We start from the raw sequence: 6,336 nt of genomic DNA on the forward strand, positions 1-6,336 counted from the left end.
CCCATATTTCTATGTATAAATGTTTTACAGGTTTAACTGTGATTCATTGGTTTAGCTAGTCACCATTTCAGATGTAGATCTATTTCATAGTCATTTTATAAAATTAACTGTTCACTGTATGAATTAGTCTAAGATTTCTTGCCCTAGGCGTATTGGTTACATTTTGTTTTGGCACTTTTGGTACCCAGTGTTTCAACTTTGTACTTGTTTTTTGCTTTCACTAGCAAGTCTTGTGTGGACGTTGCGCACGTCTGGTGTATTAAATTTTTAACCTGGTACATTTATTGGCTATTATTCATTTGATTCTATGTCCTATATTTTTTTCATTTTTCTCATTTATTTGTATTGTGGTCTTGTTATGTAATATTGTTATTTTAATGTTATAATTAACATTGCCATTAAAGCGGGAGGTTTGGCATAACCAGGTTCACATCATTTTTATTTTAAAATGCTCGCACCAAATCATGGAAATGGCCATTATTATATAATAGTTCGTTTCTGTGTGTGCTACATTTTAATGTTGTATTTCTGTTGTGTAGCAGTTCTCTTATATTTGATGCGTTTTCCTCAGTTTTATCTTGTGACCCAGATTTGTTTTTTCTCTATCTATTTATGAATTTCGAACAGCGGTATACTACTATTGCCTTTATTCAAAATTCGTTTAAAATCTTTGGTATGTTATAACATTTCATAAGAACTTTTAAACTTGATAAAATTAGGAAAAATTTTCCCGCCAAAATTTCAATGTTTACTATCTCGAAAACAAGCACATTAACCTATATATATATTTTTCACGCTATATTTGTTTTTTGTTTGTTAATTCCGTATCTATTTACATGTATACTATTGTTTTGAAAAGCTTGTGATTTTGAAACTTAGTAGCGAACTTCCTTAATTTACCATTCGTATATTTTCAGATGACGTTTATCGAGTTTATTCACACAGTTGGACTTTGTATTCTAGTTTTCTATATCTTACCGATTGTTGGTCCGATATATGCGTCTGTTGTTTACTTGGCAACACAATTATTAACACCATTAATTCGTTTATCTAGAAGCTGTAGAAACTATAGAAATGAAACCCAATCAAATTCATTATGTATAGGCTGTAAAAATCATAGAAATGAAACCCATAAAGAAATTGTATGCGATATAGTGGCAATGATACTTCAAGTAGCCGGAATATCACTTCTAGCATATGACTTGAATGACAATGTAAAGATCTACATTTTTCTGATTGGTGTTATTTTTGTGTCTGTTAAATATTTTGAAAATGTGATAATTTATGGCAAAATATCCTCCTTTATCTCGCAACTCCAGAATCAACAACCAAAGGAGACGTATGTAGTATATTCTTTTAAGGTAATCTTTACGTTCATAGCAGTTATGTCTATCCATGCAATAAAGATTTATGATTCAGCAGCAGAGTTCAAATCGTTATTCGAAATTGACCTATCTACCGGAGTGGCTATTTTTGAAGGACAAACAATAGAATGTATCTGCATGTTACATAATCCGTTTATTCTATGTGCGATTAACATTGTATGCGCCGTTTTATGTTACAAATCATCAAAACTTGCTTGTACTATAAACTGCCAAATACTATGTTTTGTAATTCCATTGATTTTATTGCCTCCGTTGACAACAGTTACATTCATTGTAAATAAGACCTATCAATATATGTTTACATGTGGATCCTGTGATTTACTGTTCAATGGCTGGAATTTGGACTCGGTTTCCATGTACGATCTAAGGATGTTAATTCCAGCTGGTGTTCTATTGAATATCTCAATTTTTTGCTTCGCAGTGCCCATTTTGAAAAATAGTGGTAAAGCTGGAAGAACAGGCGGGTGAGGATACAAATTACTTTTCTTATGTTCTTAAAGGGTATTAACATACTGTAAAATAGATATATGATTTTTTTTAAAATTTTACTTCAAATTTTATTTGTTCTCATTCAACATTGCTATGACTTGGCGGTTATTATACGTCTGATAAAGGTAAACATAGTTGCAACTTGCCATCGATCCGTGGACATACCATCTGTTGACTATTTCCTGGGGGTACATTGTAATTTGTGTAAAAAAAGCATGATTGCCGCCAGAAAACCAGCGAATTCGACAGAAACGAACCTGCTAAATGCGAGGTACAAACTCACTTTAAACGGGCAATTAATACGGTAGTTGAACTACATAGACAACTAGGCCATCCTAAACCCTCTTGCTACGTTTATATTTGCTATTTGTTTCATCTTCAAAAAGTTCTAATAGCTCAGTTCGATACATTGTAAATGTCAATTCTTGCATTTGTTTTTTTAGTGTCTTTGTTGTTCCTTTTTACTGTGGAATATTTCTGGAATTGACACTTTTAAAAAATCGGAGACGAAATGAGATACATATATGTGAAGACCAAAATGGTAAGATCCACATCAAATCACAAGGATGTACATGCGAGGTATAGTATTTTCGCAATAACTCATCAAACTCAAGATATATATGCAGTTTTCGTAAGGCCAAAACGTTAAATCCGAAATTGAAGTCACGCTTTAGCAATGAGGACAATTGGTCAATTGCCCCAGGTATGTTGAATATGATAAAAAAATATATGGCCTCCATAAATTATTGTTAATCTAACAGGATAGTATGTGAGTGCCATGTATGTGGCATTCTATTTCACGCCTTGTAAAATAAAACCAGAAAGTTTCAAATAATCGAGTCTTGTGTATATTAATTTACATTCTTTATATTAATTTCATAAAAAAATGTATAAAGCCATTCTAAGCCCCTGTTTTAAATGCAGATCACAGTATGACTACATGTCCAACAGCAACGATCGAGTCACGTGACCGCTAAACACCAGAAACACTTTTGTTGAAACAAATCATTTTATCTTTTAAAATTATACATATATGCTCGCATAATCTTCAGTATCATGTAAATTTCATTCGTCAAAACTTAAACATTAACTATTAATCTGTTCCCCTTTGTTTCAATCCCAATTGTTGAAAATAAAATTGCAATGTATTATGTTTGAAATAAGCCAAAATGGGAGTTTAGTTTAAAGATATAATGAAGATGCTCAAGGAGTTGAACACTCCTTGTGAATATCCTTACTGTAGAGATTACATACACGAACATTCTTTCAACATGATGCATGTGGACATGATGATTTTTTTGTCGATTTGTGTGAGCGTTTATCGTCCCTTTACTTTGCTGTTACTCTGGTAATTAAAAGAGGCCTTCTTGTCACAAAAAAATATATAATAAAAGAATTTATGACATTATTCAGGAAAACATGAAGCAATGTCTCAAAGATATACTCACTGCAATGAGTTCGTTTTATAATTAAACAATGCACATATGTATAATCAAAACAATATTCTGGCATATTTTTACCTGTTTATTTATTTTATCTTACATGTGTAATAGAGAGTGACAATAGTATCTATATAGCTTAAAAGATCTTCAACCTCATCTCTGTTCCCCAGAAATTATCCTGTACTAAAATTCTAGATAACTCATTGTCAGTAGCAATATAAATTCTGTAAAGATTAATCGTTTAATAAAGAAAAATACTAATAGTTAAATAATTATTCGCGGGTAGAAAGTACCCCTTGCAAACTCTTGCAGAGGAACTAATGAATCATGAAAATAACCTATTTAATTTTGAAAAAATAAGGTTGCTTTTGAAGTTGTTGTGTCAAACTCATCAGTGACGCTAGAAAAAATAAAAGTTTATGGTCAAATTCAGTTCGAAGTTGGGGACCCCTTTTTATCTTATACAATATGCGTGTCCCAGTCCAACCATTCAGTTTGTTAATTGAGAGCCTTAAAAATATGTAGTCAAAAGAGTAAAATCTTGAATAAACATGATAGTTGCCAAATGCTCATTTCTACCCTTATTTCACTTTGGCTATATCAGCCTTTTATTTATGAAGGCTCCCACACATATTTCAATATATATGCAACTTATGGGACTACTTAAATGATATTTTGTTTTCTAAGAGAACAGTAGCCGCACAATTTCAGATTAAATACCTTATACAAGGCTATACAATACTTGGGTAATTAATATTAATAATGAAATCATTGCTCTTTATAGTTTCATTTTGTTTTTTATACATATCGAAGTCAATGAATATAAGACGACAATGACATAAATATAGGAAGGTTGTTATGTACAATGCCTTTCAATTTTGTAGGCAAGTTGTAAAATGCCTAAAGAAATAGTCATTAGGTATAATGACTGAATCTTGCAGGTATTTTATCTAAGAAAATGCCTTAAGTTTTCAGGTATATTACAAAATGGCTAAATTTAGAAAATACCTGTAACATATATACACATCACTTACACTATGAAAAGATTTGATGAATACACATTAAGGAGTTTTTCTACTTTAATGACTATTTTGAGTGTTTTTCATAGAGTAGAGATCAATACAAGTACGTGTTTCTGCTTCGAATTATTCATGCCCAACTTAACAAGAATTTGTATCGCATCATTATGAATGTAACTGTTAATATTGTGCTCATCTCAATATTATCTTATAATTGGTATTTCATTTGAATACGCATACATACAATCCTCTGATAAAATTATAATTGGTTCCGCGTTACAAATTGTTCATTTCATGGTAAAAAACTGAGACATATTTGGCATGACAAAATTCGACGAAGAAGACAAAATGATTTAGAGGTTATTAATGGTAAACCACAGCTTTCTTCGTTTACGAAACTATTGCTATTTCCTTAAACAATATGAATTGCATGAAAAACTACCTAAACTATGAGATGTTCTCATTGTGAAAAAGAAATGATACCATAACATCATGCTTTCCCGTATTGGAAAACAATTGACCATAGTTAACAATAGCTTTTGCTTTACTTCAAGTTTTATAAAATGCATTACATGTTGATCTATACCAAGATCTGTCACTTATATTGTTTGTGCAAATCTTTGCATAGAGATGTCTGCATACAAGTGTAGTGCTAGAATCAACCGTTTAGTTATTGGTTATGAAGAACTGTTTGTTTCATTAATTAAAACTGTTACATACAAGAGTACAGTAAAAAGACAAAAAATGACAAACACAAGCAGTGGTACGGTATCAATATGATTTAGGAAAAAAAGCAAACTGCAAGTAATGCCTGATACACAACTAAACATGAACATCATCTGAAAGCGTAATGTTCATAATATACTTGATTTCTGATAATAAGAGAACAGAGAAACAATTTGCTTACAGTCGGCTCCATATTTTCCGTGCTGATATATTCGTTTGAAGAGTCCGAGACAATGTTTCAAGTAAGGACAATGAAGCTTTTATGTGTTAACCATTCCGTGATACGCTGTAAGAATAAACCCGTTATAATATTTACTCTTGCATTTTTTCACTTCACAGGATGGTGCGTCGGCTAATAATATTCCTATGCATTCAATGGTCCCAAATGCGAATGGAAATGAGGTACGCTGTATTTCTATTGATTAAGTGTTTTTAAAAGTAGTACCCAATGCCTTCTGTAAACAACAAAATGTTTGCCGCATTGATCTTTACATACTTTTTTGTAAATTTCAAAGCCTGGTGAAAAGAATGCCCAATTAGCCGCAAGTTACAAACCTTGCAACAAATGGTGAATTTTGACTCTTGTCGAACCCTATCTACAACTTATTAAAACTACCTTGCCATGCATCTAATTTGACGCTGTTGCTAGACCATGCATGAATCATTCGATCGTCATTCGTCACTTAACTTTAATCAAACAATGAAATACGCCACTAATATATGGGAAGACTTTAACTTATATTATATAATACTACATAAAGATATATATACGCTGCAAATACCAAATGTACTGACAAAAATTGTATAGAGAAAACAAAACCCTGCCCCAAAAATAAAAATGCGAACGCAATAGCTCATTTTCAAACCTTCTTAATCAAGGATCGTTATACAAATAGGGTATATGCTTGTATATACGGTGCTCATAGTTTGTTAATTGTCGTTCCTAATTAGAGCTGCATACATCATGTACAGTTAATTCATTATCATTCTTTGGATACCAGTTTTCGTGGGTTTCGTGCATGGATACATGTGAACCACGAATTCAAATGCTCAACAACTATCATATTTGCAATTTTTATAGTCTTTGAATACAGAGATTGGCAAAACCACGAAATCAAATATCAATGCATTAATATGTAGGTTTTCAGCAATACATTACAATTAAAATGACTTATTATATTGAATCTGCATGTAAATGAACTTTTTCATGATCTATTAATAACTACGAATTTGTTAATTCGGCAATCCGAAAGCAAGTTGTTGAATATTCATATT

This window comes from Mytilus trossulus, unplaced genomic scaffold, assembly GCF_036588685.1.
Source record: "Mytilus trossulus isolate FHL-02 unplaced genomic scaffold, PNRI_Mtr1.1.1.hap1 h1tg000085l___fragment_1__unscaffolded, whole genome shotgun sequence".
NCBI classification, from domain to species: Eukaryota; Metazoa; Mollusca; class Bivalvia; order Mytilida; family Mytilidae; genus Mytilus; species Mytilus trossulus.